The sequence below is a fragment of the Anolis carolinensis genome, chromosome 4 (assembly GCF_035594765.1).
Source record: "Anolis carolinensis isolate JA03-04 chromosome 4, rAnoCar3.1.pri, whole genome shotgun sequence".
NCBI classification, from domain to species: domain Eukaryota; kingdom Metazoa; phylum Chordata; class Lepidosauria; order Squamata; family Dactyloidae; genus Anolis; species Anolis carolinensis.
The window spans coordinates 8,358,010-8,370,614 of NC_085844.1; the positions used below are offsets into that span (position 1 = coordinate 8,358,010).

Consider the following 12,605-nt stretch of genomic DNA (forward strand, 5'->3'; position numbering starts at 1 on the left):
GTGAGATGTGTTCCACACTCAGCAGCAGAGTAGCAAAGCACAAGGGCAGGTGTCTTCACTGTATCTGGTTGTGATCCCCAGGTTGTGCCAATCAGCTTTCATATGATATTATTTCTAGCACCCACTTTTTGCTTGATAGTCAAGCAGTGCTTCTTGTAAGTTGGAGCACAGTCCAGGGTAACTCCCAGGTATTTGGGTGTGCTGCAATGCTCCAGTGGGATTCCTTCCCAGGTAATCCTCAGAGTTCGAGATGCTTGTCTATTCTTAGGGTGAAAAGCACACGTCTGTATTTTAGATGGATTAGGGATCACCTGGTTTTCCCTGTAATAGGCAGTCAGAGCACCTAAAGCTTTGGAGAGCTTCTGTTCAACCATTTCAAAGCTCCCTGCTTGAGCAGTGATGACATGATCATCAGCATATATGAAGTTTAAGAATGTCTGGACTCACATAAATTCTGTTTTCCTTTGAAAACCTCTAGCACATAAAGAGACCAAAGCAAAACTGGGAATAAAGAAACACATAGTTCAAGCTAAAATGTACATTTCAGATACTTGGGAATTGCCATTTCAAAAATCAAATAATGGAATTTAAATCTAAATAGTGGAAACATGACATTCTAAATCTTATGTTTGTTATATCAGACCTTAAGGGTGAGATTAGAGCTTGAACTACCCCATGCTTAGTCCTAGGAGGGTAAAAAATCAGGCCAGAAAAAAGAATAGAAAAACATGAAGAATGGATATATGGATATCTCCAACACAAGGGAGGGGAAGTCACTAAATAGGGCAGGGAGGGAGGAATGGAGAGTATAATCAGAAATATTGTAAGGATGTTAGAAAGTATTTTTCTGGTTCATGTATATATACATGTATATAGATTTGTTTACTTTTTTCATGAACATGTAAATTGAAAATTTAAAAAATTACTTTTTTTAAAAAAAACAAATTTGAAATGCACATGTCTTTCACAGGTTGAGGTGGCCACCTTGGACAGCAGTTGTGTGTAAGCAAAACAGACAACGAAAGTTACTTTTTGGACAATGATTTCAAGTATTCTCCTAGACCACAGTGGCCATGCTGGATGATGAATTCTGGGAGATATAGTCCAAAAAAGGAATGTTATCATACTTTTTTATATTCTCCCCCTGAAAAACACCTGGCTGGTCATATGCTTCAGGTCAATTGGGAGGAGGGAACAATAGTCAGAACTTACAAATGCTCTGCAGAACCAATCACAGAGGACTCCATGAAGACATATGTCTGCTTTATACCTTTGTAAACATTTTTGACATGTGATAACTTCACACAGTTCATTTTTATGTGCATCCCAACCAGACCAAAATGTGATAGAAACGCACTTCCAATATTGCTTCTGTGTCTTCACATTGTTTCTGATTTATGGTGACCCTTAGATGGACCTCTTGTGGATTTATGATGACCTATAGATGGACATTTTGTGGAGCTTTCTTGGAAAGATTTGTTCAGGAAGAGATTGAGAAATGATGACTTACACATGATTACCTAACAGGTTTCCTCGGCTGAGCAGGGAGTCAAGCCCTAGTCTAATGAAGTCTGCCCATCACTCAAACCATCACACCATACTTGTTCTCTGTTTTCAGTATAGGGCTGCAAATTTAATTGAAGAAGACTATTATCTAGGAGTCTTAGTATACTATAAGGCAAATCGGAGACCAGAGTGTGATGCGACAGCTAAAAAAAGTCAACACAATGTCAAGGGAAGTAAAAGTACTGCTCTATTCTGCTTTGTCCAGTTCTGAGCACCAGCTGTAAGGTGTCCAGAAGAAGGTGACCAAAATAGTCAATGGCCTTTTAAAGATGAATCACAACAGTTTTCTTCTGCTTCAGGGATTAAAACGCAGAGCAATAGATTCAGACTCCAGGAAACGTGATTCTACCTCAACATTCCTCTTTTCCTTCAACGCACAAGTGGTGCAGTTGTGTTAGCAATGTGGAAAGTACTAAAAGTTCCTCTCCCACCTCTTCATCTATTGAAAGGATTGTTGTCAAAGAGAGAAAAACCCAACTTGGCCATCTATCAGGTGCGACAGCCCCATTGTCACTCTCTCAGCCTGACAGCTCTTCTGTTGGAATGATGGATTCTATCATAGGCTGGGAACAGACTTGATATATTACATGTTTCATTATGGTTTAAAACATGACACTGAGTAGTTGATGTCTGAAGCCATACAGGAAATCGTGGTCCAGCATGCTGATGGATTAGACTTCCCTTTAGATGTGCCAACCCGACACAAAATCCAATACAGAAAACTTTTTGCCAATACCTTGTAACTTTGTTTACTTGTGGCTGAACACATCCATCCTTCAACTTGTATCGATTACCAAAAATGCACATGTCCAGGGAGAATGGATAAAGAAATTCTGTCATATAAAGTAATTTATTCTGGCAGGGAGATGGGGAGGAAGGAAGTAGAAAGTGAGTGCCCATGTCTGTAGAGATGGAGAGACTTGTCTTCGTCTCATATACTGTAAGTTGCTGTTTCTTGCCATCTCAAAGGACTATGGCTATTTCATTTCTCCTTCTTTCCAAACAATTTTCAAGACAATTGTGAAAGTGGTTTAAATGGCATAGCTTCTTCATAAGAACCCAACGTATCACTGCAACATAGAATAATAAAATCATCGAGTTGGAAGGAACCATAACAACAATCTAGTCCAACCCCTTGCAGTGTAGGAAGGAATATATTAAATACTCCCAAAAGGATGGCTATCCTGCTTCTGTCAAAAGACCTCTAAAAAAGAGAGCCTGCCACTCTTTTAGGCAGTCTATTCCACTGTTGAACAGCTCTTACTGTCAAGATCTCTCTAAAGATCCTACATCATGCTTGTATTATAGCAACTCTGAACTAATTGTATTATTGTCAAGGAGCTCAGAGCCTCAGAGGCCTCACCAAACTACAAATCCCAGGATTCCACAGATATGATAATTAAAGTGGCATCAATCTGCATTAATTCTGTAGTGTATATGTATCTTCAGTGAGGTATGTAGGTCCATAGGTCTAGGTTTTATTTCCTCTTTTAGGGAACTATCCAGAGTGCTGGACTCTTGGGTATACACTTCAGCGCCATGAAGGCTTCATTGAAGAGGAACCAGGAAAAGTCAAATTGAAGAGCAAGAAAATAATTATGGCTGCTTAATCCTTAATTTAATGAAAGAAACTGATTAACCAAATCCCTGACATAAGTGATTTAAATTGATTAATCCACTTTTCAGGTCAAATTGCTGTTTCTTTTATTTTTGGAAGAAATTTTGCTATATTTCCAAGTTTGTGCTGGACAGTACTGAAGGCAACAAAGACAGGCTTGATTAGAGTGTTTCCATGGGAGGCATGTGCAACTGACAAGACATTTTCACACTGGTTTATTAAAAACTGACATTTAACAAAACCTGTACAAAAGATAGTCAAAGTTGCCTGGCATTTTTTTATTTTAGTTACTATAAAGAAATTGCTGTCTTGGACCTGCTCTTCCTTGGCCATGTCGTTTGCCTCTCCCACGTCCTCTTCAAGCAACTGCTTTCCTTTTCTTGGATTTGACTATTGGTTCAACATCCACTAAGAGGGTGTCCAGCAGCAAGCTGTCTGGCAGAATGAAATAACTAATATTATTGCCTCTAATACTCAAAGTTTCCAAGTGGACATGTTCTCTGTTTTTCAGAGTCATTTTCACAGCTTTCAGATGTGTATTCATACTAACATCCACTCCTGTGATGGTTCCATGAACCTGGGTCCCATTCTTCAATTCAATACTTACACAAGGCTATTTACTGCTATTCTACCTGGTCAACAAATGAGTCCCAGAAGCCACAGCAACGCGTGGCCGGGCACAGCTAGTATCATATAAATGCATAAAATATATTGATTGTGCATTTCTGTACTGAAGGGGGTTTGACTGGATGGACCTTGTGATTCTATGGCTCTCTATATTGGAGCAGACATTGAAGTATTTAAAATGATCATCAAGATGAAATTCTCCACCTTTTAGTGTCATATTTGTCATTGCTTTCAACAAGCTCCCACAGATTCATATCTGAGAACTTTAAATAAAAACCTTGTCCATCTGGACTTAAACACAATCGAGTCTTAGCTTTCATGTGTTGGGAGTGTTTCAAAGCCCTTTTCAGATCTTCCTCTTTTCATCTTGTAGCAATAATTTCTAGGACGTTTCTATTCACCAAGAAAAAATTACTTTCAGTGGCATTAAGGGAATATTTAGAGAACCCATGGCAAATGGCTGATGTGGAATGTGCAAAGCAAGATCAGAGTCATTATTACACCTCCTCCACTTCTTTAAATTAAAAAGCTATGTAACGTCCCAAATCAAACCACATGAATTATATCACCTTACTTTATTAAAACTAATAAGCGATAACATTAATTAGCAGCATAAAACTTTCTCTTTTTGAGCATCGTTCCTGAGACAGTGGAGGTATTCATCAACAAGGATTAATTTATATTTTAATTAGAAATTTACATTGGGAGGGGGCAAGCATGCAGGGGACAATTGTCATTTTCCAGGATGTTTTAGGGCTTTTTAGTTTAAATGAATGAGGGGAGCTTTATTGAAGAAAACTCTTGTAACACTTTCCAACCTGGGACCAAAATATCAGCCTTTCTTTTTTCCCAAATAAAAGCATGAAGCTGGACTGAGCCCTGAACAAGAAAACAATCAGACAATTTTGACCAAGGGACCTGTCAATTCCCAGCAGTGCTTTCAGTCCAACGTAATCTCAGCACTGGTTGAGATGGATAGTTTATTCCAAACATCCATATTTATAGTGTTATGAATAACTTTTCAATAACCTTAAGGCATAGGTTCTTTATATTGCAATTTTCCATTATGAGGAAAGGTATCAGAACTTTTACAGATCATTTAGACATACAGACATACAGATTCTATGTAACAACACTGGATCCACAAACGACCTACAGTTACAATGGTTAACAAACAGACAGGAGTTACATTTTTACTCAGCATTCACATTACCCATATACATTCATTCATCCTCATTCATATACAGTACCCCCATTTTTCCCGCTGTCTCCTGGAAAAGAACATCTCTTAAGCCAGACCGCTTCCTTGCAAATCTTCTAACGCACAGTTCCAAAACTTCCAAAAGACCGAAATGCATCCTCTTTCCTTAAGAATAATGCCAAGGATTAGAAACTGATTCCCTGAAAATGTGTCATCTCCAAAATCGCACTCCTTTCTTTTCCCTTGAGAAAAGGAGGCAAGTGTCCAGAATCCTGCTTTCTCATAGCAGATCTGACACTCCAAGGTGCACCATCTCTTTTAATAGAACATGGCAGGTGAATAGCACATCTGTCTGTCACAATTTTGGAATATTAGAATGTTTCTTATATAGCAATGTTTCTTGCTGATGTTGTTCCAAAGTTGTAAATGAATGGTAGATGTTTTTCCAGCCTGAAACATGTTGATTCCAGCTCATTTCCTGTCGATGTTGAATCTCCTTAATTGGTGTCAGTAAACGTAAGGAGCTTTGTGTTTACTTCCTTCTTAACTTAAGAAACCTTGTAAGCATTTCCCTAACTTAAAGAGCCATTGTCTCTGATAATGTAAACACGTTGCTTTTCACCAAAAGTTCATCAGATCAGCAATGTCAACAGTTAATCATGTGTCACAGTTCTCATGAGCTCCTGTTTTCCAGGCCTCAATGTTTTCGAATTGTGACTTCAGCCTAATTAGGCCCCATTCATACTCCTTTCATACAACTCCATTCAAACCAAACATCATATTTATCCATGACAATAGAACCTCAGTGATACAGACAAAAACAAAGTGCATATGAACAATATCTAATGCATTCATTGTAATCCTTATCTTAGGCCTATGTGACCAGCATGGAATCCAAACAGAGTTTGTTTGTTGTTTAAGAGGATGTTCTCAGGATCTGGTACTAAGAACCATAATTTCTAGTTATTCATCCCAGATGCACAATATTGGAGCTACAGTATTTCCAGCATAGCACAAATGGCAGAGCTCAGCAAACAATACAGGGAAAATGTCAGGTATTGTCAAGATTTAGTTGATCAGGTTCACTAAAACAGATTACCATATCAGCAGAATCCTTAATTCTTTTTTATGTTGATAGAGCCATGGCATGTCATCACCATATCTTTTCCTTTTTTACTATCTGTAGTTTTCTGATGATGTAAAGGAAAAGTGGCTTGTAAATTATAAAGTAGGGATTGAAGCCTTTGCTCTGATTTGTATCCTATTAAGGGGGAACAAAATTATTGATGGCAATGGCAGTGTGAAAGTTCAGTTCTCAGTTTGGGGCAAAAAATCTCTGAAACCAAGAACTTAAAAATACAATAATTTGGTTTCCCTCACACATACACACAAATGCCTGCCTACATATACCTCAAGATTGGAAAATTGAGAATTTTATTCCTTGTATTGTTTAGTTTTGTAATGAGCTCCAAAAATCAGAGGTTAAAAACAGAGTTTTATTGCTCATTATGTATATAGCCTTTCACTGTACGAAATGTTTTGTAGTGGATTTACCACCATCTGAGGGCATGCTGTGAGCAAGCCATCTCAATCAGCAACCTTACTGAAGCAAAGCTGGTCTGGGACTGGTCAGTGCCTGGATGAGAGACCATGGCTTGAATTAACTACAGTAGACACAGATAATTGGAATTTTGTTGTTGCTGACTGTCATCAAGCCAACTTTAACCTATGGTTATCCTGAAAGGAAAGACCTCCAATTGACTTTGTAAGATCTCCATCTAGCAACTAACCAGCTTTCTTCACTGCCAAGTAGGCTTGGGCAATCTGATTTTGGCATCCGGATTTCGTTGGGCACGCAGATCCATTTTTTGGAGCTTTTTGATCATCGTTAATGGAAATATCTGTTTCCAGCTAGGCAGCCAAAAGATCTGGGAAGATTCAGCCAATTGGCAGCAATGGGGAACTTACAAGGCTCCCCTTTCAATTCCTGGGACCCTTTCTTTTGTGCCTTTCAAGGGAGTTTGGGTTTCGGCAATGGGGTTAAGGAAGCAGTACGTAAGACACGTCACAGCATTCTTCTATTCAGTTTGGCCCAACAGGCAAGGCTCACAGGGAAACCAATAGGAGGAGGAGCTGTGATCTGTTGCCACATAATCCCGTAGTAGATGAAAGACGTGACAGCTGGGCCCTTACAGTTACGGCCATCCGGCCAAGCCAAACAAGCCAGATTGCCCAAAGGGAAGCAAGCACCCCGAATCTATGCACAAGCCTACTGCCAAGCTTTCGCAACTATACATACAACCTGGAAATACAGTGGCACAGATAATCTTCACTTTTGTACTATGTGATATATCTTTACACTGGAACAATTTCAAGTTTCTTCTTAGTTGCCCTTCCAAGTTCTAGTCTTTGAAGGTTTTGACTACAGTTTCCCTTTGAATAGATGACTAAGCCACCCTATGGATAATCTTTAATTATTTCAACGTCTTCATCCTCAACTTTAAAGTTATGTAAATCATCTATATTTCTTTTTTCTTGATGTTCATTTGTAACCCTGCATTTGCACTTTTTTCCCTTGACTTTCCTCAATAGTCAAATCTTTGCTTGGATTAATCATTCAACAATTGATCCAGCAAGTAAGTGGTCTTTGATAAATGGGCTTATCAAACAGCCTAGTGCAAAACATTGCAGTTGTTGACTAGGCCATGTCAGCTATATCTTGTTAAGAAATCTGCTGGTTAATTACTCTATTAATACTTAGTAATTGGCATTTCTTCAGTGCCAGGGGAGATGTACAGAGATCATCACCTGAATCTTATTGGTAGTACCAATGATAGTAAACCCATTGAATCAATTGAAGTTCACTGGGTATCCTCCAGTTGATACTAACCAAGAGAATTAAGGCCTCTATAAAATGTTATGAGTTTCATGATAGAAAGAAGGCAAAATAGAAAATAAATTAAATATTCAATCTTCTTGGTTCCCATCTTAGGACACTGCAATTTATGGTAAAGGATCTGGAAACCAAACCCAGAGCAGAACAACTGGGCTAGCAGCATTTGCTTAGCTTGAGAGAGAGAAGATTGCAAAAGGATATGAGTCAATATAAGAGCCATTTTTAAATATCTGAAAGGCTGTCACATAAAACAGACCAAGCTTGGCTTTTGTTTGTGTTTGTTCGCTCCAGGGATGGAATCCAAAGATATGGATTCAGATAACTAGAAAGTATACTTTGATGAAATATGAGGAAGAAACTTCTGGTGATAAGATTGTAAGCCTGAGGACAAAATAACATTTTGTAAGCAGCTTTGAGAGCCTTTCTGGTATAAATACCCTAAATTTTAAAGAGAGTATTTAATTGACAATCTCAGAATAAGGTAGACCATCCTCTATTTCAAGTTTGGGGGGAGAAAAGTTGGATGGCCACTTGTTAAGGATTCTTTAACTTGTAATGGTAGAGGATTTGACTAAACAATGCTTGAGGTCATGCTCACCTCTCTGATTTTACAAGACTATCATTCTATTATTATATCATCTGAAGCTACTTAAGCCAATAGTTGTGTTATAATACATTGACAATCCCTATAAATTATTACAGATAATCCCCAGGGATCAACTTGGGAAATCACAACTAGATACAGTGAAAACATTTGCCCTTGGGCTTTGCCATTCTGCTGCTAAGTACGCATGCCCAGTGTTGAATACATCTCGCCACATTAAAATAGTGGATGTGGCTTTTAATGAGACGTGCCACATTATCACAGGATGTGTATGCCCTACACCACTAGAGAAATTATATTGTTCGGCTGGTATTCCACCACCTGCCATCCATCGAGAAGTAGCAGCCAGTAATGAAAGGACCAAGGCAGTGACATCTTGTTGGTGTATTTTGGTGTAAGGGTAAAATGTTGAATCAAGTGTTTTGCTGTTGGAGTTTTGCAACTGTGTATTCCGGCATGCTTTCCAGCAGCACACGGGTTAATGGCAGGCCAACTTGAGTGATAGCCTGCTTAGCCAATAGGTCAAGCCTTCCGGTCTCAGAAGTGCTGACAGGGCGTTCGTCATTCTGCTATGGAATGGGGAAGTTGCCGGCAGATGAGCTTCGCAGACAATCGGCAAATAGAGAGGACATGCTTCCCTTGCCTTGCTAGGGAAGCATGGGTCCTATGAGCGATGGATTTTGTAGTTGTATATAGTTTGTATATATAATAAAACCTTGGAACCACTGTGTTCAGCTGAATTATAACTGTGGTGTCATTTATCGGTGCTGCTTAGCCGGATGCTAAAGCAGTCTGATGGAGGATGGATTGGTGAGAGGCCTGACTCACCAACAAATCAGGATGGTTTGAAGCTAATTAACCCCCCTGACACATCTTTGGCCCATTCTCTATTCAAATATCAGCCAGCAAGCCAATGCCTTAAATTAAGAAACAGCTTCATAACATCTACAGAGAGACTTGCAGGAACACCATAGCAAGTGAGAGTCCAAAAGTGGCCAGCTAAAACCTTAATCTGTGGCTGATACCATATGAGAAATTCCCCTCTGGGCACACAGAAGACTGGGTGACCTGGAAAATGCCAAACAGACTTGCTCTGGCACCATGAAATGCAGAGCCAACCTTAAGAAATGGGGTTACAAAGTGAAACCCACGACATTTGAGTGTGGAGAAGAACAGACCACAGACCACTTCCTACAATGTAGCCTGAGCCTTGCCACGTGCACAATAGAGGACCTTCTCACAGCAACACCAAAGGCACTCCAATTGGCCAGCTTCTGGTCAAGGCAAATCTAATATTATGTCAAGTTTTGACTTTGTTTGTTTTTAAATATCTTATTAACTGTACCCTCAATTTGCTTCTGACACAATAAATAAATATTGCAGATGATATTTTTTTTCTATAGCACATTTTGCATCTGTTCAGATGAAGGGTCAACTTGGAAGGAAAATTAAATGTCAATTCCTGTTTAAAATGGCAGACAATCAGCTAACATCCCTTCCTGCTTAATAGTTTCTGATAGAAGTTAACAAGGCCTGACCTTCTAAGACGGTCGGGAGTGCTTTGATTGTATGAAATTCCTGCATGGCATTGGCTAGGGATTGGACTGGATGCCCTGTGGTCTTGTCCAACTCTATGATTCTACAATTCTTTTCTTTTACTGGTCCCTGATTGACTCACATAGGCAGAGCTACTAGGAAAAAAATACAAGAAAGATACTTTCCATTCATTGTTAAGAGAATATTATGGTGGAGCCAGAAAAAAAAGCTGCTGATATCAACAGCCTTGCACAATTTGCAACGTCTCTTTTTCTGCTCTTCGGTAGATCATTCTTATGGTCCTCGGTAGGACAGTTGGAATTTGAAATCTATGGCATAACATAATAGTCCTTGACATTTCAGCCCATTTGTCATGGGAAAGAGTTGTGCTGTCCAATGGCAAAGGCTCTCTTGTTTGCTAAATATTTCATGTAGCAGGGATCCAGTGAGGTCTGAAGAACAAACAGCCCTTGACTTCTTATTGACTTTTCAACCCGAGTAATTTCTGACTGAGACTGTTGGAACAATGAAGAAAAGGAAACGAACACTGCATGCTGACTGTAGCACATTAAAGGCAAAAACAAGAAGGTTTTCTTCTGTGAAGAAGCAAGCACATTTTTATTTGATGGGACAAAAATTCTGTCTAGTCCTGTTTCAGACAAAAATCAGATCAATAATTGTGGGAAGGCCATTAAAACAGCATAAGTGCATTATTCCTACTTTGTTGTTAATTTCTACATCTGAACCTAAATCCAGTTGTTAGGTACAATTAGAGTAGACCCCATCAAATAAATAAAAATCTGCTAAGACAACAATTATGTATGTTCCAGTTGGAACAAACCTGCAAACGTGATGGAAATCTCCGTCAACACTTATGGACATTCTACTGACTTAATTGCTGCTGGAATAGATCAGTGGAAACAATGGGAACCTGATAAGTCAATGTTGATGTACATTTCATTGATCCAATCCCTGCTCAAATGAGCCCACTGAATCAATGAGAACCTGAGAAGTGCGCACTTATGTGCATTCCATTGATCTCATTCCAGATAGATTAGATCCACTGTATCAATGAAAAGCTATTAAGCATGTCGTCCTTTTATCTTTCATGGTCAATTTATTTTGGTGGACCTATTTCCTACAAAACGGTGTGATCCCCTTTTTAAAGCCACCGGTAATTCTGTGAGAGAACTATTTGATTTAACCTCATGCTGTGCTAAAAACTATTTCCTTTCTCTTGTTATATATCTGCCACTATCTCACTATTCATGAGATAATCCTGAAGTCCAGCACACCAGAAGAGAATAACTTCTCCCTTTCCACTCCCTCTTCATTATTCTTCTGTTTTATCTCCCTTAATAATGGCCGGCCTATATCTCAGAATTGCCTTTCTTGTGGCTAGAAAAAAATGTTCTAGAAGCAGATAGTTGAGAGTATTTGGCCATTGGTGATAAAATGGGTCTCATGTTACCCACACTTTTGCCAAAAACAGCTATTCCCCTCAAGAAAAAGACTATCAAAGCAACATTAAAATGCAAGGTACAGTAGAGTCTCACTTACCCAACATAAACAGGCCAGCAAAAAATTGGATAAGCCAAAATGTTGGATAATGAGGGATTAAGAAAAAAGCCTATTAAACATAAAATTACATTATGATTTTACAAATTAAGCACCAAAACATCATGTTTTACAACAAATTGACAGAAAAAGAAGTTCAATGCATAGTAATGTTATGTAGTAATTACTGTATTTATGAATTTAGCACCAAAACATTGCAGCATTTACTACAAAAACATTGACTACTAAAAGGCAGACTGCGTTGGATAATGCAGAACATTGGATAAGCGAAGCTTGGATAAGCAAGACTCTACTGTACCATGGAGGCCTCCTGTGCAGAGGCGGTCCAACCATAAGGCGAAATAGGCATTTGCCTGTGGCGCCATCGTCCCGGGGGCACCATCGTCCTGGGAGGAGGGCACCACTCTCCACCTCCTTCTCTTTCGGGCCTTCCGGCCAGCGCAGACCCACCTTCGCACCACGCAAGCCCACCTTTGGGGCCTTCAGATATTGTGAGGTCTGTAGGAACTTGGAAGCTAGGTATGTGGGGTTTATATATCTGTAGAAGGTCCAGGGTGGGAGAAAGAACTTTTCTTTGAAGCAGGTGTGAATGTTGTAATTAATCACCTTGATTAGCATTTAATGGCCCTGTAGCTTCAAGGCCTGGCTTCTTCTTGCCTGGGAGAATCTTTTTTTGGGAGGAGTTAGCTGTCCCTGATTGTTTACTGTCTGGATTTCTTCTGTTTTCAGAGTGTTGTTCTTTATTTATTGTCCTGATTTTAGAGGGTTTTTTTAATACTGAGGGCTATCTGGGTTATCTAAGTCCACACTGCCCTATATCCCTGTTCAATGTTTAGTGTTAAATTTGCAAATATAGTAATTCCTACATAACATTACCATGTATTGAACTGCTTTTTCTATTGATTTGTTGTAAATTTTTAAAATCATAATGTAATTTGATGTTTTATAGGCTTTTCCTTTATACTTCCTTATTATCCAA

The 12,605-nt window shown here is 39.1% G+C and overlaps 1 pseudogene; it reads right to left on the bottom strand.

Moving 5' to 3' along the window:
- Positions 1–3,467: 3,467 nt before the first annotated feature.
- On the bottom strand, positions 3,468–6,664 carry LOC134298602 (small nuclear ribonucleoprotein Sm D1-like; annotated as a pseudogene).
- Between the last annotated feature and the right edge of the window lie 5,941 nt (positions 6,665–12,605).